The sequence below is a fragment of the Meleagris gallopavo genome, chromosome 1, assembly GCF_000146605.3.
Source record: "Meleagris gallopavo isolate NT-WF06-2002-E0010 breed Aviagen turkey brand Nicholas breeding stock chromosome 1, Turkey_5.1, whole genome shotgun sequence".
NCBI classification, from domain to species: domain Eukaryota; kingdom Metazoa; phylum Chordata; class Aves; order Galliformes; family Phasianidae; genus Meleagris; species Meleagris gallopavo.
This window is the reverse complement of record NC_015011.2, coordinates 69468437-69496400: the sequence shown is the minus strand read 5'-3', so window position 1 is coordinate 69496400 and position 27964 is coordinate 69468437. Positions and strand designations below refer to the sequence as shown.

The window sequence follows — 27964 nt, the reverse complement described above, 5'->3', positions numbered from 1 at the left end:
GCATGGGCTTTACTGGCACTGTTATTTTATTAAGGAAAGTGGGTCAGTGTGTGGAACTTACTATTCAAGACTAGTTATAGAGACTATTTTCACTGTTAAGGAATGATTGTTGTTAATCAGTGTGCCCATAATGCCCCTAGAATGTCCCTTTTCCAAGTAGCATAATCATAGAATGGCTTGGGTTGGATAGGACCTCAAGGATCATCAAATCTCAACCCCGTGCCAAGGACAGGATTTCCAGCTGCTGGGTGAAGTGTTAGATCAGGTTGTCCAGGGCTCTATCGAACTTGGCCTTAAAGACCTTCAGGAATGGGGCATCCACAAGCTCTCTGGGCAAGCTGTTTCAGCACTTCACCACCCCCACAGTTCACAAGGGCCCACCTTTCAAGTTTATCTAGGTCCCTCTGGATGGTATTCCTTCCTTCTGCTGTGTCAGCTACACCACTCAGCTTGGTGTAATCAACAAACTTGTTTGTAATTAACAAAATTGCAATCCCATCATCTTTGTCACTGATAAAGATGGTAAAGAGTACCGGTCCCAAGATGGAACCCTGTGGGACACTCCTTGTAATTCAGTAGGAACTCTGAAATTGTTTCTTTGTGGATTCTCACCTGATCCATCTACTCTCCAACACCTTCAAGTCTACAATCATGTTTGCCAGCAGCTTTTCATGAGAAGTTCCACTTGTATGTCCTCTGATCTCTAAAGTAAACTTAGAAGAACATTAATTCTTTCACCCACTCTGCTGATTCTCTTCCAATGGTAAATAGAAGTTAAAAACAAACAAACAAAGTAATACTTTCCTCCCCTGTGGGAGCAAGGACCCTAAGTCACTGACAGCCAGAAAAATCACTTGTTTTCTGTCAGGCCTTCATCACAGGGAGATTTTAATAGGGTTCAGTCTCTCTTGGCTTCAGGCCATTCAGCTAAAGCTGGATACTCACTCTCTTAAGGTACTCTGTCGATCTAGCAACTGCTTCCTTCAGGTGCCACAGGGTGGGACATATTAGGAACTCAGCAGCCCGTTAATTCTTTCCTGATTTCTGTGGGAGGTCTTAAGAGCAGTTGTAAGATTTTTTTCAGGGAGAGCAAGTTTGGGATTTGACTTCCAGACTCTATAGCAAGCATGGGTGGTGCACCCACTGGAATAGTAAAATTTAACTGTCTTTTTGTCAAATTAAGATGCATTTACGCTGTAGCATCAAATGAAGTCAGAGATCTAGGACATGTTTTGATGCCAAAAAAATGTGAACTGGAGTATAGCGTATGCCAGAGTCTCCTTCTCTGGAGATATTCAAGTCTCGCCTGGGCGCCTACCTGTGCGACCTGGTATAGGGAGCCTGCTTTGGCAGGGGGGTTGGTCTCGATGATCTCCAGAGGTCCCTTCCAACCCCTACAATTCTGTGATTCTGTGATTTTTAGTGTCCCAGTGTAGGTACAGCTCAACTGATACAGATTTACATAGAATTATGAAAAAGGTGTAGAGGTCTTTAAGTATGACCTACAATGTCTAAGCATCAGGACATTACATTTCAGACATTTCTGCAAGGAATGTGATGTTTGTAAGTTCAGCACTTAGTGCCTTCCTGGATTTTTTTCTAACTGGGCATTCTGAGCTTGTTTTGTAAATTTTACTAAGGACTTCTCAGTACCATCCTCTCATTAATGCTCTACAACACTGAAAACCCTAGTGGCAAAACACTTATTTGCTCAATGGAAAATATTCAGTTGGGTAGTCTCCCTCAACCCACGTTATCTGGACTGAAGCAGTGAGGGACTTCCAGTGTGGAAGAGCAATTCTTCCAGCCCAAGTCTCCATAGTTTTTGTTCAATGTATTGAACAAAACATATAGATAAGAGATTGTAAAATATATTGTATGTGCATATTAAGAGCTACTGAGCAGCAATCAGTAAACAAGAATAGTATGACATAGGAAAACAACTCAGTATTGATGTAGTTAAGCTTTCAGCTAAGCAATAAAGGGAGTACATATTCAGCTGAAGAGACAGGCAGAGAAACAGAAGTGGCTGTTTCTTTGTAAATTATCTGTACAATACAAAAAAAGAAGATTTTGTTTTCAGATGCACACTTTTTTGTGTGTAGGTTTTCTCTAAATCTTTTTCAGCTATTATAGTATTCAAATGATTTTTTTAATGCTGTGTCCTCTGAGCCTGGTCCTCTCTCGATTGGTTTCTTTACTTTATTTAGAGTTTCCTTTATCAGATTTTAACAGATGTCTTTTCCTTTTTCACCCTTTCCTTTCTTCTTCTGTCCCCTAATGTTTTCTGTGTCAGGGAAATTTTGTGCATGTTGTAGATGATTTTTGGAAGAGGGGGCAGCCTTGCACTTCCATCTCTCCATTATGTTCTGACAACAGCAACTAGAAACAGTTAGGACCCAATTTCTTTACTGCACTTCTAACCATCATGCATTTAAAATATAACCTTCTGTTGGAAGAAAAAATGTATTCATTTGTATATCAGATTTGTAGAGCTAATATCAGTTTTGATGTCGTGGTATAACACTCTTGGATTCTCAGAATTGCCAACTGTAAAATTTATTTAGCTGATGTTATGCTAAGAAGAGTTGGCAGCTGAAGAATAATATGAAGTGTTTTTTGGTTTTCTTGGAAAAGTCATTTCAGAGGCTTTACCATCACAGTTCTCCATGTTGTGCAGAGGTATGAATAAAGAAGCAGTAAGAACTTCACAGCAGAAGTGAATTATTGTTTTATGCCATGGTATTCCTCAAGTGGCTAGATTGCAGAGGCAGAGATGTTTTCCATTCCTACAAACCTGTGAATATGTCACAGTGGGCTTGTTCTGGGTAGCAGACAACTTAATCTGTGCTGTGTCAAATAGATAGTGTAGAATAATTTATTTGTTTGTTTGTTTGTTTAATAAATAAATGCTACTCTTCAAGCTCAGAAAGGAATTATTCTTCATTAGTGGTAACAGCAAACCGAAGCTAAGAGTGAAATTCCTCTTTTCTGCACAAGTTTCAGCCAGCTCTGCTTGGCCATGGTGCCAAGTTACGATTTGTGGCAGAATCTTTGAGATCTTCATCTGTCTAGCTGCTGATGGTCTGAAGGAAGGTTGTAGTTCATTTCTGGTTAATTTGATCTGTATATGTGTACACAAATGAGCTTTTACATGCATTGAAGCAGGCTGTTACTCCAAAAATCTTTCTTACACTGTTATCTCTGCAAAGCTTTTCCTTTAAATTTAGGAGAAGTTTATTCTAAAAGAGATCTGGAACTCACTTTTCCAAAAAGCCACTCTGACTTGATCTGATTTTGATTCCATAATTACAAAGTAAATGGTTTCAGCATGTAAAAATACAGAGAAACTAAAATAATCTTATCATTTGAAAAACAAAAAGATAAATTATCAAATTTTATATGACTCTACACCCTAGGTAAGATGGGTTTAATGATTTCTTAGTGATGTATTTATGTAGGTCACTCCAAAAGTAATACCTCCTTTTAATTTCCATGGAAATTGCAACAGATACAAAGAGCACAACATTATTTGATAGAGCAAATTCTCAACTACATAACATTTGTTTTCAACATGGTCGCCATGTTTAGGTATGCATTTTTGCCAGCAATGAATAAGAGCCTGCGTGCCAAACTTATAAAAACCTGCATGGTTGTCTGGAACATGGCTTGTCTTTCACATCACTGTCACCACTGCTGAAACACACCACACACCAGCTCACTGTGCTCACAGTGTAGTATAACAAAAAAAAGTAACAATTCCGATGGGAATATCTGCTGCCCTACCATTAACATCTGCCTCTGGACCAACATAATAAAATGGGAGACATCACTTTGGGAGCAGTCTGTATACTCTGTCCCACATTAGTTTTCAACTCTACATGTAGTTTTGACAGAAACTCTCATCTATCAGTTGTTATAAGAAGTCATATTTTGTGTTGTTTAGGAACATTTCCAAAAATAAAACTCATACACTTAGGATAAATCCTATGCACCTACTCCTCAGTTTAAATGTGTTGCTTTTGAAAAAGCATAGTATGCATTCTATAAACATTTATCATATAATACATTTCCTTCAGTAAATATTTAGTTATCTAACTTATTCGAACACAGATGTAGATTTCCCCAGGGGTAGGGGGGAAGTTGATGCGAGGCGTTGCCACTGCTTTTGCAGTACTGATGCATCATTGCTGAAATAGCCTGTTATCTAGAATAAATATGTGGGTTTGTCTTAGTTAAAAGGTTTTGTTCTGGTTATTTATGAAATAAAAAGCTATGGTGAGCTTATTTCAACTGCGTATCTGCACAGCTCTTGATCATGATGGAAAAACCTTTTCTTAGGCTTTGTAATAGAAGTAATAATTCCCTGTGCAAGGAGATGCAGTCTGCACTAACGTATGCTGCTAATTGCAAGGTACAGATTTGCTAAACAGAGTATAACCTGGCCTTTCATATCCTATGTTCTCAAGGCACTATTTTGCAACTGTATCCTGTTTTTAACTGTAGGTCTATCTTCTCTGTCCTACATGTCCATTGCACCTCTTAAAATGAGGAATTTGATTTTCCTCAGCTAAAGATACAGGAATTTCATGAAATGTATTTATTTGTGGACTGTAGAGTCTTCAAAGAAAATTCAGAGAAGGATAGCTCTTCTTAGCTGTCAAAAATGGGAGATTGACTTTCATTTTCCCATATAGTCAAAATATTCCAGAGACCACAGATCACTGGCAAAAATATGATGTGTTTGCTTGCAACTTTATCATGATGTGATCATAGGCTTGTAATAGCAGCGTTCCTTTAAGACACAAAATAATGCACACATATGTGATCATATTCTGTTTAACTTTTATGCTTATTCTCATTTATGCTTTTGCCTCCAGCACTTGTTCTCTCTGATGCTGTGCAATTTGAAAGTGCTCCCAGTGAGCCAGGAGCATATCCCTGAGCTCTGACATCCTTGTTGGTTTTTTTCTTACTGCCTTATTGGCTTGCTTTAATGTGAACTGAACTGCATAGTTTTGAACTGCTTGTGACAACAAATTAGATATGGAATAATAAACCTTGGCATCTCTTTTCAGTAATAAAGGTATCCCAGATCTGACTATAACCTCTGACTCTTTCTTGAAGAAAGGACTTTCATCTATAACCTTTTAAGAAATTTGTCCCTGAGTAAGCATATGAAGAATTTCTTGTTGTAACTTCAATTGCTTGCAGACTTTTTTAAAAGTTTGAGAATCTTTGATTTATTTTTTTTCTTATAATTTGAAAAAATCATTTTAAGTAAGATAAAGGTATCACATTTTGACAGATTATTTGTTATCATGGACAACCTCTCCTGCAAGCACAACATTGTAGTGAAGCTGTGATGGTGTTTGTCAAAATTTAACTTTCCACTTGATAGCAAGCATTTTAGAGTAGGCAAATATTGTCTCGGTGGTAGATGTAAGATGACTGAAGATTATATTGAATATCTGTTTGGAAACCAAATTCGGGGATACCGGTTTTTCCAGTAATATTTATGGCACATTTCAAATGATTCCCAAATCCAGATAATGGGAAAGCATTTATAATTGTACAAGCAATACACTCTATAAAACCTAAAAAAAAATCTAAGATTTTAACTTTGAGATGTTAAGTGCTTTTAGAGAGATTCTGTTAAGTCATGGAGGTGTGGAATCCTCTTTGTTTTGCTATTTCAGTGTCATAGGGACAGTAACACATACAAAATTGATTGCTGCATGGATGAAAATAGTGAGGAAGAGTGAAGACAAAATGAAAAGTACTCCAAACATTACCATGATAACAGATTCTCAAGTAGACACATAGCTCTAGGATATACACTGGAAGATGCCACGCTAAGAAGGCAGCAGTGACACAAAATATCATTAGAGAGGCTCTTTGTGCTTCTGTAACTTAGCACTTCTGTAATTCAGCTAGATCTGAATGTGATCACTATGGCTGGGATCAAATAGGAGAAAAGAATAAACTGATAACCGAAGTTAATGTGCAAACCACTGTCAGCATCAAGGCAGTAGTAGAACTTTGGGAAGCTCTTAAGTTTCAGAATGATTTTGGCTCTTGTAGATGAGATGATAAACAAAAAGTAATGCTAGCAGCAGTAAGAAAGCTAGATGAAGATGGAAAATTTTGCAAAATATGTGTCCCAGAAGCAAGTAGAAGCAAGAATGAAGAACAAGAGGGTGAGAGTAAGCAGGTCTGTCATATGTGCTGAGAAGTGTACTCAGCTGATCATCCTGTAAGGAAATGTATGTATGAAACAACCAAATCATTTTCAACTAGATAATCCAACAATCAAGATCAGTTCAAGTACAAAGAAATGCATCAAGACTAGAACCTGTGTATATAGTATATCTCTTAAGAAAACTGGTCTGAAGTCTGCAGTCTCTTGTTATGTTCAGAAAGGTGAGCCCATTAGTACTTCAATATTACTTTAAATTAGAATTTTTGACAATGTTTTCTGTTCTCCATGTCATCAACAGGTAGTTGGACATCCACAGAATTTAAGTTTTCTAAATCTTTTTTAAAAATCAAGTTATTCTCCAGGCAGTATTGGCAGTTGCTTGTCCATTTGGTGAAGGAAACTCGAGAATTTATTTCTTCAGAGACTGGGGAACCAACATTCTATTTTCTTCTGTTACTCTGGTAACTCTGTATAGGTGCTCAGTTCTACTTAAGGCAAAACCAGTCTTCTTTGAGTAATCATTATGCAATGCAAGCATGAATGCTACTCCCAGTTCAGCAGGCTTTTAAAGTGTTTCCTTTCCGGAAGAGTGCTCTTGGGCCAGATTGTTATGCCAGTAATTAAGAGCACTAACTACTATGAATTGAAAATTCTGAAGGTAAAAGAGTGAATAATGCACCGGTATCAAAGGTGAGAATGGAAGAGGAAAGTAAAAATGAAAACTCTCCATGAGGATGCTGTAGAACCTATTTAATTCTGTAAAGATTATAAAGAATAATGAAAGAAAGGGTTCAATTTCACAGAAGTGAGAGAAAAAGCCCTGTGAAACAGAATTCATAAGTGGGGATATCTTTTATTATTCAATGTAGCTGGAAGAAGCAGACAAGCTTCTGGGCTTTGAGTGCCAGATTTGAATAGAAGAAGTAAAATCCATGTCAAAGAGCATTTAGTTTTTTCCACAGATGAAAGTTTTGTATTTAAACTTGTTCAGATGTGAATGTAGTAATCACAATCATATTTTAATTGCATGCTCCCAAATTAGCAAAAACTCATGACAGTGAATTTTGCCAAAGTATCTTGCAGTAAGTCCACTGCTATCCAAAGATATCCCTGCTTGTGCAATATTTCTGTTTCTCATTTTGTTGTTTCTGCCATTTTTGTTCCAGTTGTTATAGTCTAGCTCTGCTGACACTTTTTTTTATAAGCCAACATTGTTTGCATCTGAATATCGCCAGTGCAGTTAGCTTTCTTGTACAATGTTTGTCCCAGGTTGCAACTGGGGTAACATGAAGAAACAGTTATTAATTTCTGAGTTGATGAATATTTGAAGTGATAACATAGTACACAAGAAGAGAAATGACTTGTGCTATCTGATCCTGATGTAGGTCAGGATGAGCAGTGAAGGGGAATAGAAGGATGAAAAGGAAATTTATGAAGATATCTGCTGAACTTATTTTTGTCTTGCAGAAAGGGGTAGTTGTAAACATGCTTTAAGGTGAGGATTGTGTGATTGCTTTGAAACCATCCCTGGCTGCCACTGTTTTCATGTTGGCATGAGTTGGTGCAGGTTTGAGAAGTACCAAGCTGCATGTTATTAGGGAATGACTGAGCACTTGAGAGTGTGGTCTGGAGAAGATGGAGTTGCTGTCAAAATCATTCACGGAGTCACAGCTTGAGGTCTGTCAGTATCAAGATTTTGATGGATGTTCTGGCTTGTGACTTTTCTGCACATTCCAGCCTCTGTGCCACAGCACACTTCCTGCACAGTTGTGCTGATAAGACACAGACTTGCATTGCAATGCTGTAAAGATCAGAACATCTTTTACAAAAAAAGATGACTAGAGGATTTGGGAGGTGGCTAGCCAATTTCATCTGAGGCTGCTGCTCTCCAGGATAAAATCTGACAGTAAAACTGGCTTGAAGTTTTTCTTCTTTCCACTTTTCCCAACTGACAGTTCTTCTGCACTCACTCTGTGCTGCTCTATCCCCTCATACTAGCCTTTAACTGCTAAAGCCTAGGCATTCATTTGGCTTCTGTTGCCTTAGCAGGGCAGCTCATGGGGCTGGTGCAGGTGGGGCCTCTCCCCATGCCACCCACTGCTCCTTCAATTGCCTGTCTCACTGTGCCTTGTTTTAATCCCTCCAGCTTTCAGCTTCCAGTTTTATGCTTTCTCTTATGGCAGTGCCGCAATCCGCCCCACACATATCCAGGTTTATTCCTGGTTGCAGTTGGTCTCACCAAGTAGGAAAATATGAATTTGTAACCTTGTGGTTATTTTTATATAAGAATGTCTTAATACACGGTGGATGTTTGAGTCTAGCTTTCGATGTTTTTCAAACAGTGTCTGTATTTTGGTTTTTAATTTGCCTCTGAGCAAGACTGTCTACAAACACTGGCCAAATCTGCCTATCTGGGACCTGGAAGGAGTCCCTGGAGAAAGCACTTCAAGTCATTTATTCAGCACTGGCTGCTTTTACATTTGGCTTGAAGTCTGACAACTTTCCACCAGACCTGCAGCATAGTAAAGCACATCCTCTCTATGACAGCGGGAGAGCCAAGGAACTAGCAGGTTGCAGGAGTGAATGCTATAAAACAGATGTTATTAGTGGGCTTCACCAAGGGTGGGAGGCTGAGTACAGTAGCCCTATTACAGCCTCCAAGGTGGGCCACAAGATTGCTGTCTTATGAGCAAGCTGTGCCTGCAGTATTTGGCTCAACATCGCATCCTGAAAATTCCAGTGCTGAGAAGCACTTTTGCACTGTGAGTAAACTGTAAGCTAGATTTGAAAGGAAAGATTTTGATTAAAATCACCATTTCAGAGCCTTCAACTGGCAGCTGGTGTGGTGTTAAGGTTGCACATCATTGGAGACTCCTGAGGTAAAGACGCCCCACGTCAGTGTTTAAACCGGGTTCCATCCAGTTGTGATGGCGGTTAGTAACAGTCGGAGGAAAAAAGTATTTCTGTATATTTACACATAGGGACAGATTCTGCTCCCATTAAAACCAATGGCAGAATTCCCGTTGATTTCCATGGGTGCCTGCCTCAAAATGTTTGAACAGTAAATATATTCTTCTGGGTGGGAAACCAGGATAGAAATCCCTCTCATAGCCTGCTCTCAGCACTGCAAATGTCAGGGTTTTTCTGTGCTAGACTCAGAAACTCTACTTCTAATTTTAAAATCCTTTTAAACTTCAACCTCTGTATGTGGCCTTACTTCACAACAGTCAAGTATTACATTAGCTTGTATTTACCCCTGTTCTTTCTATGTGTGGAATTATTTCATTTTTATAAATATTAAACATATCAGAGTAATTGAGAAATATAGTATCAGACACAAATGTTTGCTCCCTAAGTGCTCGTAATTAAATCATAAATCTTGATGTGCTTTAGTTTCATTGACACTAGATGAGCTGATCTCATTGGAATTTTTTAGTGCTATGGCTTATGCTCTATATGCATTTCCCAAAGATCTTCTGTGGCTGTGGGCATGTATTTTGTGTCTCTATTTCAAACCTGCGTGTTGACTGAAAACTTTAGAAGTTCACTATCATTTTGGATTTTTAGTGGTTATAAGATACAGAATTTATAGAAAACAGCATATGAAAAAAATACATCCCTAGGTTCTCCCTAGAAATTTGAGACAAAAGCCTTTCTCTAATAACGTCTCTGAAAGCTTCCCAATGCAGAACATTCCCCCATAAACTATTGAGTTTGTTTTAAATCTGTAGTGTATATATGGGTTTCTGTTTCCAATAGTTTTCAGATTTGTTTTTAGTCAACTCAAATTATACAGAGTTTGTGACAAATTACTGACAACCTGTATCAACATCATCAATAATATTTGGTATCATTTGATGGATTGTCTGCATCCAAGCTTTGGAAACGGGGATAGCATCTGCTTTCAGTGTGCTGTCTATTGGAAGTTGTTCTTCATTGGTAGTCTGTGCTTCTTAAGTATGTGATTGCCTGATGAAGAACTTGTATATCACGAACTTCTTGGCCTGAATAAACTAAGGTAGAGGGCACAATGACTGTGCAGTAGGGTAAGAATAAAAGATGATTACCAAGAGAAGACAAAAAAAGAAACAAACTAATAAGTATTTAAAAAGAGAGGAAAAAAAAAGGAAAAAATCAAGAGAAATAAATGGAGAAATAAAAAGAAGGTACAAACCTGAGGAGCTAATTCACTTAACATACCACTGCTTAAAATACTCATCAGATATTAATCTAGTTCTTAAGCCACACATAGCTGATTTTAAATTGCACTGCTGTTAACCTTGGAAACAGATTTGAAAATGCTCCTCACTCCTTTTTTTTTTTTTGTGTGTGTGTGCTAGTGGAATATTAAACAAAGTTTTGACCCTCTGCAGGTTTCCTTAAGTTGCCTATGCCCATTACCTGTGAAGTAAAATCAGCCAAACTTGTACATACAGCCAGCAGTACAAAAGCCTAGCTCTGGCTCACTGTAACAGATTCAGCTAGCAAATGTCACATCTGACAGAACCACTCTTTCTAAATTACAGATTATTGAGGGTGTAGCTCTGTTTGCATATAATTATTCTCTTCTGAATTAGAGGTGTCAGTTTTGATGAGAGGTAATAGAAACTTCCAGCAAAAGACTGAAGTATATGAGAGGAACGGAGGCTTTCGTTTCCTACTGTTTCTGCAAGCTCAGCTGTCACTGGTCTTGGGATAGCCAGGTTGCTTGTGTGATGAAATCAGCCAACCTGGAGGTAGATATAAACCCTTGAACCTCCATGATCTGGGTGCCCTGAAGGGAAGAACAGGGGTTACCACTGTGGGTGCTTGCCCACTCCTGTCCTAGTTATTCATAGCAGGCCTTGCTTGCTTTCTCCACATGACAAAAGGAAATGTGATGGAAAACTTGATGCAGCTTGTCAGCTCTGCAACTCCAGTGCTTTTACAATGCATAAGGAATGATCCACTAAATACACACTTTTTATTAGAGATGACTCTTTTTACAATTCAGCTAGTTTTTTTAATATATTTTGCAAAGTTGCTTTCAAATTTTATTGTCAGTAGCTATACATGCTGTATAGTATGTAAAAGTAACAAGATAACCTAGAAGGAAGAAAAGCTCACATTTGTTTCCTTATTTTGGCACAAATTACTCACTAGTCAGAATTTTTGAATCTCTTCACCTTTTTGAGGTAAATAAATTGAGTGCCATGTGTATTAATATGTATGGGTCTTTCATATAGGTTGTTAAAAACTGCATTGTGTAGATAATAGGTCCATTGATGAGTGACCAGACTGGGAAGTGCCTGAGCTGGTTTCTCATATACCTTCTCTCTCTGAGCAGCCATGTGGGCTTAAGAAAATCACTGAGCTTCAGAGCCCACATTGGTGACAGCTCCTCTCCAGGAAAGAAGATCAGGGTGCAGAGGAAAAAATAGACAAACACAAAGGGAGTCGGGGCCTAAATCACTTATCCTCCTGTATCACAAGGCAGGACTTAACCTGCTTTTTGGAGGGGGCAGAGGGATCGTCGTTTTCTTTGTTTTTTTTAATCCTCCTGGTCCTCTTTTCCTCTACTGTGCAGCTTCTGATGATGTTAAACGTGAAGTGATTTTAAGTGATGTCTCATCCATCTATCTGTTCAGAAGTGGAGAATCTGCACATTGGCATGAAGCATTCTAGATAGTGTTAAAAAATTGTAAAAAATAAAAAGTGATAAGCTATATAAGCAATGGATTTCTCAGTTTATTGTGATACTGAAAAATAATCGAGTTTCTGATCTGCCTGAGATGTTTAACTTTTAACTTCTCTTTACCAAATTCTGCCTAAACATAAAAAAACATTATTTTGAAATAAAAGTTTGAAATGTTTCACTTAGTGTCATTTCAACTTTCCAAGATTTTTATCTTTTTTAGTCAAAAATATTAGTGAAATTCACACAAGCTTATGAGTTGGTTTTAGCCTTGCCAGAACTGCATTGTTCTGTGAATAAGCTGTTTGCCTAAAAGCGAAGAAATTGAATTTAGTTTTACTTAAAAGCAACATCCTTTTAAGAAGAATTAAGTAAGTAAGAATTCATCATTATTTTGCAGAACTGTGAATAGTTTTCAATCTTGTAGTGTGTTTAAAACAAGGAAAACAAAAATCTGGAATGCTTTCCATGTTTTAGAATTTATTTTTTTTCTGTGCAAATGACATATCATGCTATTTGTTGTCTATGTTCATGTGGACATATTCTGTTCTTCTGTATGGGAAGTGGGAGAGTTTTAGGCTTGCAACAGATCTGCTCAGTTTTTTGCTTCCCTGTTTTCACTCTCTCACATTTAACTTTCTTGGCTGTGCCCACAAAATAACGATGCTACATGATCATCAAGGAACAGTAAAAAACCTCCTGAGGAAAGGCAATTGGATTAATACTATGGATTAAAATATATTTGTGTTTGACTGCTTTTCCAATATCTTCATTAAAACTGGTGTTGATAACACGGCATTTAATAATTTTCATAACCACAAATGCAGCATGGCATAAAGCAAATAAGGCATTAATCCCTTAACAGTACAATTTAATGCAATGTTTCATGACAGTGAAACAGGATAATAAAACCTTTACTGTTTTAAGCCACACTTAATATTTTTATGGCACGGTTGGCTCAACAAAATACTCTTTGTGAGTCAACATTTCAAAGCAAGGTCCTGGGGCCAATTAAAGTAGTGTCTACAGCTCTCATGTGTAATTGCATGTAAACATGAGATATTTCAGAACATCTCTTTCAAGTAATGAGAGTTGTACTCAGATGAAGTAAAAGAGGCCTTTCACCTCAAGCCTTTTAATTTAATGAAGTCATGTATGGAGATGCATTTGGGGAATGAGAAATTGATTTTCATTCTTTGCATAGATCCTATGGTAGTTTGAGAAGTAGTCCATGGAATTTGTCCTGCAAAAGTGTTATCCTTGACAGATAAACAATAAAAAGACAGATTGTTGCTGATTTCATGCTTTATCTTGAAAGAGACCAAAATATCCCTATTACGGCTGATTAAAAAAAGCAATAAATTAAAAAATATTCAGTTTGCAGTTTCCAGGCAAACAGGACTGAGTGGATTAAGAACAGACACACAGACTGGAGAACATTCTGTTCTGATTTAACCTATGTCAATAGCCTTGTTGCTCGACCAGGGAAGATGTTTAATGCCCATTTTGTTGATTTGAACTTTGAATGAATTCACAAGGTGTTCGTGTTTTTCTACTGTTGATATTACCACATCCCTAATGCAGATGTTCTCATCTGAATGGCACAATGAGCATTCTTATGTGAATTCTGTAGGTTTTTTTGCAGAATCAGCTTGGATAGAAACCTGTTATAAGAAACATGACGGTTTTTATTCTACAACAAGTTATACACATTTTTTGTTTCTTTCTTTAAGGTCATCAAGATAGACTCCCATTCATTACTTTGCAAACAGCATGGATATAGTGGTAATCTGCCTTTGGAGGAACAAGAAAGAAAATCTCTTTCACATAAGTACGGAACAGATGAGCTATTAGTTTTGTTGTTTTGTTTTTTTTTTCTGACAGAAATTATGTATTTATGGAAAAACAGACAGTTGGATTTAATGTTTTCATAGCTTGCATATTCTACGAACTAGATAAGAAGAGATAATCTGTGCTTCAATAAATACAGGTCATATTGATAGTTATTGTAAAAAATATTTTACAATATTTGTAACAGTAGGTTAGGGGCACAGTGCTAGTTTGCGGTCATCCTGCTGTCCACCAGTACCCCCAAGTCCCTTTCCCCTGTGCTGCTCTCCAATAGGTAAGTCTCCTGACCAAGAAGGTCAATGGCATCCTAGGTTGTACTGGAAGAGGGGTGGTTAGTAGGCTGAGAGAGGTTCTCCTCCCCTTCCACTCTACCCTGTTGAGACCATGTTTGGAATATTGTGTCCAGTTCTGGACCCCTCAGTTCAAGAAGGACAGGGAACTTCTTGAGAGACTCCAGCACAGAGCCACAAAGATGATTAAGGGAGCGGAGCGTCTCCCTTATGAGGGAAGGCTGAGGGAGCTGGGTCTTTAGCTTGGAGAAGAGGAGGCTAAGAGATGGCCACATTAATGTTTATAAATACGTAAAGGGTGAGTGTCAGGAGGATGGAGCCAGGCTTTTCTCAGTGACATCCAATGATAGGACAAGGGGCAATGGGTGCAAGCTGAAACATAGGAGGTTTCCGCACAAATATGAGAAAAAACTTCTTCGTGGTGAGGGTAACAGAACACTGGAACAGACTGCACAGAAATGTTGTGGGGTCTCCTTCTCTGGAGACACTCAAAAGTTGCCTGGAGGCGTTCCTGTGTGACCTAATCCAGGTGTTCCCACTCTGGTAGGGGGTTTGGACTAGGTGATTTTTCAGGTCCTTTCCAATCCCTGACATTCTGTGATTCTGTGACAATATTGAGAATGAGGACAACAGGCAGAAAGTCACAAAATGAATCAGGAAAGAAAACCGAATTTGTATTTCCTGAGACTAGACCTGTGTTTGCAGGACTGTACTATCTCGAGTATTACTGCTTCTAGAAAAATTGCATCACCGAGGAAATATTTAACTATTTCAAGATAAAGCCACTTCTTAACACCAGATTATATTTCCTCAAACACTTTATTATATAAATAAAATTTATATTAATTTATATTTATATATATATATACATATATTAATTTATATTCCTTTTTTTCCCTTTTCTTTCAGAATTTCCTTGAATTTGGAGTTTGTGATCTGATTTGTAGAACAAAAATAAGATAACTGCCTTGATACTCTTAACAGATATCAGGATTGTTATGCATTAGTATGCTGGTAAGTTCACAAGAAAAATGCTGTGCTGTGTGAAAGGAGATGTAAAGAAAAGTTGCAAGCATGAGTGACAGAAATTTAAAATATAACTGTAAACTGAGTTTGCACAAGAATCTTCAGATTTCTCTCTTCTGTCTAGAAGGCATTTTTTCAGGTATGATTCTATGAACTTTGTTTTTCTCACCTTTGTCCTCCCCACACTTCCTGATTATCTGCCCTTTCAGTGTCTCTATAATGTATTTCCAAACAAAATCCAAGGAACATCTTGGGACCCTAGAAGGAGATGGCTTGGGTAATTGATTCATGTACAAATTTCTGAATCTAAGTATGTTCAACTTCTGGGAAAGTTTCAAGGCTCATCTTAGGACTCAGCTGCAAATATTGTTAAATGACTGAGGTTAGAAGTAGTGGGAAAAGGGCAAATAGATACAGAACTGCAAGTCAAATCTTTGTACTCTTTCTTTTCCCTCTCCCCACAGCCTTGGTTCATGCACTGTTGTTATATGAGTCATTCTGTTTCTCCCTGTGCAACCCCCCTTCCCTCCTCCCAAAGGGGAAAGTGGATCTATAAAAACTAATAGAAATGAGAAGGGGGGAAAAAAAAAACAAAAAACTCTTGATCTTCAAACTAGGAGACTTTGACTGAGAGCCAAATATTTTGAACAGAAGCCCTTTCATAACTGGGAGAGCTAGTGCTAGATCTGTTGAGTATGCAGTATGACCACATAACGCTCAGCACATGTCAACTTAACTGATAACAAAATTGTACCCCTCAACCTCCCATACAGCATAGCTTTGGCAGGCTGCCAGTCCCTCAGTCCTAATTAACACTGCCATGCTATGACTAGAAGGTTAAAGCCACAGCTTTATTTACTGCACAATTAATGGGTAAACATGACTTAATCATAATTTAAACATTCAGCATTTACGAGAAAAATTCAAAATCCTTTTAGGAGCCCTTTTGACCTCAAGTCCCCAAGCAGACTTCTTGTAATATGGAGTTAACCACCTGTTCCACCAAGGGACACTGGAGCACTCTTTGACACTATGGATTTCCATCCTTAAACAAATTAAAACCAACATTAACTTAAAATAGGCATTCTTGTGTGTGAGTCTGAGTAGTCATAGTCCCATCCCAGTGACAGGGCTCCTATGAGCTTAATCTGCATCTGATTGCATTGGAGAACTGACTTCAGTGGGGATCCCAAAATAGCAGAATTTGCCTTTATTTTTCTTGGACCTCAGGTGGTAACACTCTGATGTGGCCTATGCTGACCCCTCAGCTTTGATCAGAATGCAGTATCTTAGTTCTGGCCCTGCAGACTTAGCCTATAGCTCTACAGCTCTACAAACATATTAACTTTAACAAACTATCCATTTATAAAGTCTGATATTCGTGTACTTCTTTTTTATCTTTTTTAGATCTTTAGATGATATCTAATTTATTCAGTTTTTAAGTACTATATAAGCCCACAGGTGTAAAATCACTTCATAACATCAAATATATTGTATAAGAGAACTGTTGTCTCAATACCTAAATTATGACCTGCCTTACCCTGAAACATAAACGTAATCCTTTAAAGTAGGACAGATATCAGACCAAGGGTGGGTATTAATCCTAGTTCTTGTGGAACTACCACAGGAATTGTGTGGCAGTGACCCTTCACCAGCATCACTGCCCTTCTTTGGGCATGCTCCAGGGCCTTAATGTCTTTCTTGTAGTGAGGGGACCTAAACTGAACTCAGTACTTGGGGTGCAGTCTTACCACTGTCAACTAAAGAATTATCACCTCCCTAGTCCTGCTGGCTACACTATTTCTTGTTCTGTTGAAACTCGTACAACTGGCCTCAGCCCATTGATCTAGCCTATCCAGATCCCGCTGTAGATCCTTCATATCCTCAAGCATATTGATACTTCCTCACAACTTAGTGTCGTCTGCAAACTTACTGAGGTTGCACTCAGTCCCCTAATCCAGATCATAAATAAAGATATTGCACAGGGCTATATATACTTATATGCCATGCTATGACTAGAAGGTTAAAGCCTTATATTAATATACTTACCCCTGGAGCACCACTAGGGGACTGTCAGCTGGATTTAACTCCATTTACCACCACTCTCCGGACCTAACCATCCATGAAGAGTACACCTGTCGAAGCCACGAGCTGCCAGTTTCTCCAGGAGAATACTGTGGGAGACAGTCAAAGGTTTTGCTAAAGCCTAGGTAGACTAAATCCACAGCCTTTTCCTCATCCACTAGTTTGGTTACCTCGTCATAGAAGGAGGTTGATGAAGCAGAACATGCCTTTCATGAACCCATACTGGCTTGGTCTGATCCCCTTGCTGTCCCACACATGCCACATGATTACATTCAAGATTATCTACTCCATGACCTTCCCTGATACCAAGGTCAAGAAGAAAAGTGGTGAACAGAAGGTGGTGTTTCTAGAGTGTGTGGAGGGGGAACAGAGTACAGTCTGCTCTTTACAGCTTACTGTCCAGTATGTACCCAGTAATGCAGTTTAGGTGTGGCAGAGTTGAACAGAATTGTCTCTGCATATGGGATGCTGTCCTTCCCAATCTCTCTCCCTGTTGCTTTGGGCTTCCTCCAGCCTCTTAAGAGGTGTTTCCTCCAACCATTCAGCCCATGCTAGAGGCTGGCATAGGATAGGATGAACTGGAGAGGAAAGGAAGCTTTGTGGTTCAGGAATTGGCCAATCTATTGGCAAAATTCCTCTACCCTCCTACTCACTGCACTTACTGCTGCTGCCCATGGTGTACTTATCACCTGCTGCTTGGGTGCACCTTGTGCCTGTCAGTAGGCAACTGTTGTGCACTGCAATAATTCAAACCTGCATTTAGGCAGTCATTGGAGACCATCTAGGCATGAGATTGAATATGAAATATCCTATACCCTATTTCCAGCCCTGCCATTAGCTTGCTTGCACTGAGAGGGAAACTGATTACTCTACCATACTCCTCAAATTTCCTGTTTGTGCAGAGGAACGGATGGTGTTTATCGGGAAAATGTGAGTGTCTTGAAGTTTTCATTGTGTTTGGAGAAAGTTTTGGTTTCCTGGATTTAAGAACCCATTGGAAGTGTCAAGTAGTATTAACATAAAGAGAATATAATGGTTGTTTTGTTGCTTTTTTTGTTTGTTTGTTTCTTTCTTTCTTTTTCTTCATGTATTACTCACTGCTTGCTTCAGGAATAATGTTGCACATCCTCATCTTTTTCTGTGCCAATGTTCAATATTGTGTGTGCCAAGAAATGTTATAGTGCCCATATTTACTATGTAAAGCCTACATACAGCCTCTCTGAGTAAGTATGGCAGCAAGGAAAAGCAGAGGAGTATCTGTGTGTCTGTATATAAGATCATATATTTGCACTGAGTGTGCGTCTGTGGGCTTCAGAGACTGAGGGGAGTCTGTGGTTCAGACTGTCTGCCTGCTCTTGCTTCCTTTTTTTCTCCAAAGGCAGCAAAATATGTTGATATGGATTTTTTTTTTACTAGGAACTTTTTATGTTTTAATATATTTCCCTCACATCACATCTTGCCAAACATCACTTATTTACTAGTACTGTAAAAGCAGGTTACCAAAAGACAGCAAGTACCATTCCCCTGTAGCTTTCATCCAAACTGCCCAAAGATGTACTGTAATAAGACTCCTAGTTAAAAACAACAGAATGATTAGAAGAGTTGAGCAAAAATGTCTGTGTGTATACTACATACGTGCTTAATTATTTTGCTGAACTAGCACCAAGGTTGTGTTTTATACAGCAAAAGTACTTTCATTGATTCACTCTGCAACTGTGACCCAGTAACTCTGTCAATTCTGTCCAGTGTTATGTTTTGGTTCAATATTCACACTGATAAAATGAGGTTTTAATCACTTCACAAATGAATGAAAGGGAAGGCTTCATTTAGGCTAGTCTACAATTGAATACATTTTTTTCATTTATGATAATAATGTGATTTTTTTCCCCAGAAATGAAATGCTCGCATTAAAAAGGTACAACACAAAGGAAGTGAACTCTTCCTGACTGCACAAAGTTGTAAGTAATGACCTCTTTTTTCCCCCCTCTTGTTTCTTTCTTTTTTTTTTTTTCATAACTAACAAGATTTCTCGGTGGAAATAAACTATTTAGTCCATGTATAATGTTCATCAGAGGGATTAAAATATATTCTTCAAAAGCATGCTGAACATTCCCAGCCATTAATAACAAAATTGTTAGTAGTGAATAAAACAAAGGATATTGCACATTTCCAGTGGGGAAATTGATTTATCTTGCTTTGGTTGTTTGTTCACATTAGGAAATGTCACACATATTTGAAGTGCTTTGCATAGCTACTGTCTTGTGTTTACAGCACAAAAATCTCTGCTAAACTACATTTTGGCATCCTTTTCCTCATTTCAGTGAGGAAAAATCATCTTCAAATGGGTTACATTAGCCGTTTTACTTACATATATTGCAAGTATATTTATATCTTATGTATAAGTACATATATATATATACTCACATATATATATATAATTATGCATATGTTTAGGTACTTTGATGAATATGTTATCAAATAATAACTTATCTTTTTTCTCCCAGCAAGACCACACTGAGCTGTATGCACATTAACTTTGCTTACAATTTGTCACCAAAGGAGAAATTATTGACATATGGGAAGACTTGCTGCTTCTGTGAGTAGAGCTATGGAGAATTTCCATTAATGAGCAATATCTTTTTTTCTTTTTTTCCATTGAAATCAGTGACTTTAATATAATTGGAAGTAGATTCATGGGCTTAGAAGATGGCTCACAGAATGATGCACAGCCCCTACAAGTGGAAATCCAGTTGTGTAGGTCAACAAGGCTAATTGATGCACTCTCAGATAAGTTTAAGCAAACTGGTTGAAAAAAATGTGCAATCCATGATATAGCCATAAAGGCAGGATATAAGGCATGTTATGGCAACAGATGCAACTTAAAATGCTTTTTAGCGCTGTATGAATGCATCCTACGAATACTATAATGCTAACGTTGATTATTCCATTCCAAATATTTATAAATTTTCAAACTGCATCTTCAAAGACATAAAGTATTAAAGTTGCATCCTGAAGGTGAAATTTAAAACTTATAACACTAAATTTTTTGATGTCCATATTTGGCTTGTGGTTTTTATTTTGTTTTGTTTATTTTTCTAAAATCATTGAAATCAGTGATATATACAAACAAAATTTGGAATTCTTTACTGTGGCTGATTTTGAATTCATTGAGCAGAAAATGTCTGATGAGAACATACACTGAATTTTTGTGTGTGTGTGTGGCTTTTTTTATTTTCAATGCTAACATAAATAAACTGCTTAACCAATTTTATATAAACTTTAAAAAAAAAATCTCAAGCATGGAAAATTTCAGCCTAAAATGGAGTTTATTTGAGAAAATTACAAGCAATAGAAAAAGAGGGTTAGAATGGAAATCTGAACTCCTCATTAACTAGAGCTAAGCGCCAAATTCAATGCCAGGTTTTTTCTGTTAATATTTGGTTTAAAGTTACATACAGGTTTGGAAGAACTTAACTCTTTTTAACCTCTTTTTATTGCTGTCACTGTCTTAGTTGTGTTTCAAAGTGATGTCATTTTTTCAGGGCTCAGTAGCTATCTTCACCACAGCAGGAGACATATTTTTTAACATTTTCTTTCAGATCATTGCTTGAAATCATGTTCACACAGTCTTAAATCCCGACTAAATCCCTCTGTCTAATATTGACTATTGGTCAACTCTAAATTACATGTACTGACATAAGCCAGTAGAGATCATTAGAATAAGGAAGGCCTTAAGTAGTCAGATTATGGCTTCTGGTTTCCATTACATATCTGTGGCAGTTGAAGAAAAGAGGAGTTCTAATTAACACTAAAACTTTGTGAGAAGTTATGGATAAAACTTCGTAAATTAGAATGTAGCAGTAACAATGGAGTACTGTGTTTTTAAGCTTCAGCTGTGGTAGAAACCTGCATAATTTCATGTCTGAAAATGACGACTAGTAATGTTTTGAGCACATGTCATACTTTTCATCTGGAAATCTCAGGGCATTCAGTAAAGTTAGAAGACGGATATTATTTGACTACTTTTGCTCTTGATCTAACTAAATACGGAGATTACTGTGGTCTAATGGATAAGACCTGTGCCTAACTCCTTAGCAAGCAAGATTCTGTTCCTGGCTTTGCTGCAAATTCCCTGTGTAACCTCTGGCAAAGATTCTTTTCCTTTGCTACTTCCTTTGGAAAAGTTCTCTGAATTCAGGGGGGCATTTTGTTGGGGAATGCAGGATGAGGAGTCACTTTACCAGATTTTGAATCTCTTTCGCGTCTTGAAGACTCGCCAGATGAGTTCTGAGACCAACAATGATTGTCTCCACAGCAGTTCTTAAGAGAATTGTCTTGTTTTCCAGCAGTGTAAATTTTGTTTCCATTTTATGCTTTTTGCTTTTAAAAATCTTCCTGATTGGTCTGTTTTGTCTCAAAGATCTTAATCCAGATGGGCATTGAAAGCATTGAAGTCTTTTGTTCCAAAAGTAATGCCTCCAATTTATTTCCATGGAAACCACAATAAACACAAAGATCACAATAAAGCTATTTGGTAGAGCTAATTCCCAGCTGCAAAACATTACTTTTCAATATAGTTTCAATATATAGTTTTTTCAATATAGTTTCCACTATTAACTGTTGTTTACCAGTGATGAACAAGAGCTTGCATGATGTGCTTGTTAGAATCTGCATCAGTGAAATTGGCCCACTGTTGCTTTCACCACTGCTGAAATACACCAACTCCTGCCTCACTGTACTGACATCCACGGCTTGGTCTTCACAAACATTCAGCAAGCATTGATGAATTCTTCCATTTAGGGGAATTCAATTCCTTATCTTTGCTGCATACGCACTTCCATGTCATGCTTTTTGTCAAACAGCCTCTCTGCTGCCATCTGTCACATGGCAAAAAAAGTAGCAGAATATTGGTGAGAAGATTCAATCTCTACTGTATGTCCATCAACATCCACCTCGGATGCTATGGGCCAATATAATAAAATAGGAAGCTTTACTTCTGAAGTCATATTTGCACAAGAAGGCTTAATTTTAAAAGCACCTATTGAAAATATTCATAAAACATACAAGAGGTTAATTAAGCTGTATGTGTGAATGCACATTGATTTGCAAATTTCAAAAATGATTAAAGTAACTGTGACAAAGAACTTGACATCCCAGACACCTGAAAGAATGGGGCTAGAACTTTAGAACTGTATCTCTAAAACAGAGCTCCCTGCTGCTTGAAATAAGACTTCTGTCTAGCACTGACAGATGACAGAAACATGCATAGAAGCTAAAGGTCAGTATGCTTACACACTAAGGCCACAATCAGACAGACTAAATATCCCATGAGTGCCTCTGCCTGGCATTTTCCATTGGCTGGTTTGCAATATCTCCAACCTCAGCTTACTTCAGTCCTCTTGAACTTACTTTAGAGGTCTTCAGAAATCCTTGGCTTTCTTCACCAGGTAAGAATAGGGACTTAAGTAGGTTGTAGACTGTCTGAATGTGATCCTTAGGGACTTATGTTCTCACTGATATTAAACTATTACATTAAAATCTTCACTGCTGTCACTCACATAAATTGGTTAAACATATTTCTAGATTTCTGAAAATGCTCTGAAAGTATCAGTCATGTCTTCACTAGCATAATTCTCTTCAAGGTAATATCATTATGCAGAAAGTTTAAAATTGTTATAACAAGCTGTATATTTTGCTGTTTCCATTTGTTGGTAATGGAGACAAAAATGCAACCTAATGAGCAAAACATTTATTTTGGTCCAGGATTCTTCCTGCTTCCTAATGCTCTTTCCTTCTGCTATTTCTAGAGTACATGGTTTTCCACACTGGCAGGACGTGTGTGGACATGGGCTGAATATATATTCAATCTTCAATTTGATAGCAAGCACTGACATATCGAACAACAATGCCTACATTAAAAACAAAATTATGTCGAACCATAGTTATTTCTGATGGTTTCTGAGTTTCTTGTACAGACTCCATCTTGCTTTCAAAGAGTCCAGCATTTTTTGAGTTAGCAAGACTTTTGCTGTGAACACTTGGTTTCTATAAAATTCCAAATAAAAATATTGTCATTCTTGTGAGGAAGGAGAAAACAAAAACTAATTAAAATACATTTTTGGTATATGTTTTTCTCAAGAAATGGTCACTGTTTGAGCATGGTCAGTATGGTTATGATTATTAATGTAACCTGTACTAGGAAATGAAGTGACGATTCATACATTCTCTGGGAATTGCACTGATTAATGTGGACTTCGGAGACACGGGTTTATATGAATAATTTAGTGCTTAGACACTTAGATGGAGAAGTGTCCATCTAAGAAGTGTCCAGGAACTCCCTTCCTGATCCTAAACCAAATCTTATATACCCTTTCCTTAACTCAGGACCCCTCCCCTCCCCCATGAACTTTCTTTCATAACATTGTACAGCTGGGAGAAATGTGGTGTGCGTGGCTGCTCAAAGGAATAGTCATAGATGCCAGTTAGCACAGTATCGCTCTATGACTGGCACTATATACTCATCTACATTTGACATATTTTCATACTCTGAGTCCCAACTCAATCCAAGTTTTAGTGTTCATGGAAGAACCCCTCACAAAGTTATTCCACTCACTTTGAGGTCCACCTGGACACACAACTTCTTTGGTTCTGACTTACACAACTTGATATAATTATTCCACTGCAGATGTTTCCTTCTTGCGATGAAAATAGCTCAGTCTGTTGCTTTTGCAAATAGTGTTATCCTCTCACAAGCACTCTTGAGTTTTGGCTTGGGAGAGTGGGAAGTCATGGTGAAAGAAATTTGACCTTCACAAGCTTATAGCAACACAGCTTTTACTCATTCCATCGTTGTCCTCAGTCTTTCCCAGATGAGTGGGTATCCCCCAAGGCACAATTACTGATGGCCTGCAGAGAAGGAACAGTCAGCTAAAAAGCAAACTGCCAAGAATTTTAGAATGAATATTCACAAAATGTAACACAACATTTAGACTTGCTTAATTGTATCTTACATATATTGAAAGGGGTTAGATTTCTAAAGGTTTTTAGAAGATTAAAAATCTAGTCATTTAAAAACCCTAGTAGATCTCTACCTCCTTGTTCAGGTGCTTAATTACTTTTATAAATCTGATCATCAGATTCTTCTTTCCATACAAGATTTAAGGTACTTTTTCCTGTGTTGTAATTGTTGTCAGCTGTTGATATGCTGTCACCCACAATAGAAGGACACATCAATTGCTCAAAACTGCTAGATAACCTTTCAGAAAATATAAGAAAAGATGAAGAAAAATAAAGACATATGGTTGAAACATGGCTGCTGTTAATGTGAGAGACCAAATGCCTGAATGTAATATGTAAGATGCCTTTTTTTCCTAGTGAGGATCTAAAGATAAAACTCCATCAGTGTAAGACTGAAGCCAAGAAATATGACAAGTGAAGTGTGGTTATGGGAATTTCTAGCAGGCTTATGGCTCACATGTGCATTTCATGTGAGAGAATGTCATATGGCTGTCCTGGCTGATTTTGTGAACGAAAGTATATAGACGAGAGCTAGCATGCAATTTTTTTTTAAATGTGTGCCTAACAGGGGTATTTTCAGCCCAGGAGATGCAAATTACTGGAGCATGGCAAAGAATTTTTTCTTTGAGGAAGGGCAGGTTTTTCTACTTAGAAAAATTACTTTTTAATATATCTTTTTGTTCTAGAATGTATAGGGCAATTTGTGGGGTTTATTATTACAAATTTGTATCAAACTGCTATCAGAAAGCTGGAAGCCAGCAGGAAAATTTTGTTTTTCTAAGAGAAGAGGTTTTATAAAGTGTACTGGTGTTTTGCGTGCATACATCTACTAGGTAGGGCAGAAAGAAATAATAGCAGGTTTGTCACCAGAAGAAAAACAATTCAGTTCTTAATTCATGTACACTATTTTTAATTGTTATAATACCCTTCCATTATATGAAAAGAAATTTAGCATGCCAGTCATGATAATTGATGTTCTACTTCATACCTGTAAGCATGTTCTTTTCTGCATCAACAATGTTTCTCAGAAGTGAGTCACTGTAATCTGCAAAGATGGATTCAGGCACTGCAATTTATTGCTTATTTTGCTTACCAGAAATCTCTGATGCTTATTGTGAATTAGATCATATATAAAGTTGCAAATGTATTATTCAGGTAACTGCCACAGCTTCTGTGTCTGTGCATATTCTGATCATCATTTTGGCCTGAACCCTCAAACTGTTTAGTGAAAGCATGAATTCTGCCAATAATGACCTAGACTTGTAATGGGATAGTTCATGTTTCAAGCCTTTTGCTGAGTGTGCAAAAAAAAAAAAAAAAAAGGAATAAAATACTATAATGAGAATTATACTTTTGTTCTGAGATTCTATAATTTGCAAAGTAGGTGGAAACTGCCTCTTGTCTATGACTAGTTGGTTTAGGTAGAACAGATGATAAGACCTTCAAAAATATCTGTGCTTATGCTGGCTTCAAATGATTGCAAAATTTTGAGAAACTGTTATTATGAGAGAATTGAGGGGAGAAGTCAGAAATAATGGATAGAGAAGAACATACTGGTAGGCTTGATGCTTTGGTGACTATCTTTAAATAATAAGGAATAAATAATCCATTCTAATAATTCTGAACTTTTATCTTAGTCAAAAAACAAATGATTTTTTCTTGCTGTGATGAACATTGAAAAGCCTTGATTTCTTAAGTGAAATACTTCTATGACTTCTCACTTGTGAAGTTTTCCTGATTTTGAAGAGATAAATATAAGTCAAGACTATCTCAAATGTGCGGATTAGGCAGATGGATTAGAGGATGTTTCTCTCAGTCTTACTGATGTGACAGTCTGTGTTTATACAGACTCAATTTTAGGAAGTCTTAAGAAAACAGAAAGATGAACCAAAGAAAATTTTAGTCCATGACACTTCCTTCTCCCACTGAATTTGTATTATACAAATACTCCCTGAAATTACTGCTTGGAGTGGCCATAGACATATTCTCAACCTTTGATGAATTGCTTTCAGGTTATATCTCTGAGAAGTTAGCACAACTGAAGAAAAAAGATATTCTTAGGGGATTCCCTAGGAAGATCTGTCTATCTTGTTATGGAGTATATTTCTTGTACAGTCACAGGAAGAAATGAGGGGCTCCCCTGACAAATATATAAGCTATGTGACAACCCATCTATTTTTAGATGGTTTAAATCAGTGAAGAAGGAAAAACATTTGTTTCCAAGACTGTAATTTTCCAGATGACACCATTTTATTGCATGGTGCCATACCATGAGAAAGAGCATTCTTGTGGCTTCTGAACTGGAAATCCTGTTGAAATGCTGTTTCTGGCATTTATTTGCTGTGAAGCCAGGCACACATGGAGAGCAGTCAGACTGACCAGATACAGTTTATGGTATTAAGGCATTCAGAAAAGTCTCTGCTGCACAACCCTTTTCCAGTATATGAAGTGTAGAGTGAAGTTGAAAAATTATCAATGAAGATCAAATCTGAAAACCGTGATCTGTTCAGACAGCGAGGCTTTCATGCTATTACTATATTCTTCCACTTGCAAAAGCACTACTTTGTAAATTCAGCTTTTCTGTCCTCTTGCACTGATGCTTATAACATAGTTCTTGGTAATTAACAATATTCTGATACAAAGTGGGAATGAAAGTTGAATTCACACTTCAGTGAAAAATGAAATGCACCCATTCCTTTTTAACTTGGAAGATAATTTTTTACTTACCTGAGTACTGCATGTGATCATAAGAAAAAGTGTTAACTGAAGAATGAATAAAGAGGAGGCAGCTTGGGCTCATTATTCAGTGGACATCACACTGATTTTACTGTGGTTACCCATACAGGAACGCTTTGAATGAATAAGTGCCTATGGGAGGTAATGCTCTGCAGTGAAAGGATTTATATCTTCAGGTATATTCTATGTTTAGGTAAGTAGGCTGGATTTTTCCTTAAAAAAGAAAAAAAGAATAAAGCTTGCTGTTTAATTTCTCTTGAGTGTAGCATCACTCCACAGTCTCCCACAAGAACTGTTCTAAAATGATAGTCTGCCTGAATGGAGAAAAAACCTTAATAAATATGGTGCATTCCTCTTTAAAAAGTGTATTTATTTAGTAAGTTTAGAAACCACTCTGAGGTTAGGTTACAGCTATTGGGATTAGAGGGCGTCTCGTGGGCAGTTCAGACATCAAGTTATAGGTCCATGGAGCGAAGCTGAACTGTTTCTAGCCTGATGTCTGAATTATGAATTAGGTTCATTCTAATTCCAATGGGGTAAACCTCAGAGCAGTTTATATACTTATGGCTAAGTGCTCCTAAAATATAAGCTATTTATTTAAAACATGCATGTAAAATTTAATATCTAAAAAAGATGTCTGGCCTACCAAAGCAGGAGGACAGCAACTCGGCCAAATAAAATTTGAATTGCAGCTTTGGAACCTTTCAGAAGGGGATGGCATAGCTGGCTTTATGCCAAACACTAATATTATCAGCTAAGTCAGATCCCAGTCTTGGCAAAGAATGAACTGGAACAGCCACAAGGCTGAATTAGTTTGCCTCAGCTCAAGACACTTGCTACTTCCTCAGTCATGCCAATGTTAGGAGAGCTGTGGGTCATGATACCTTCTGTTGGCCACTCAGAAAAGTTCCTTAGGCTAAGAATACACTGCTGGGTTAGCTCCTACCATTTTCTGTTGCTGGAGTTGTATGAAGAAGCCCAAATCTACTTTCTAATCTAGTTGGATATTTGGAGAGTATAGTGAATTATACAATCAGAAACCATTTCCATCTCAAGCCACTCTGGTCTCTCTGAGCTCATTTG

The 27964-nt window shown here is 37.5% G+C and overlaps 1 protein-coding gene across 1 annotated transcript in view; it reads left to right on the top strand.

The window, feature by feature from the left end:
* The window catches only part of KLHL42 (kelch like family member 42), a 44638-nt gene that overhangs the window by 14474 nt on the left and 2200 nt on the right, over positions 1-27964 (top strand). Inside the window, exons 5-9 of the transcript XR_004161172.1 lie at positions 13610-13707; positions 14927-15031; positions 19020-19086; positions 19633-19724; positions 26991-27074. The gene's annotated coding sequence lies outside the window, so the exon portion shown is untranslated. The remainder of the gene's footprint in view (positions 1-13609; positions 13708-14926; positions 15032-19019; positions 19087-19632; positions 19725-26990; positions 27075-27964) is intronic.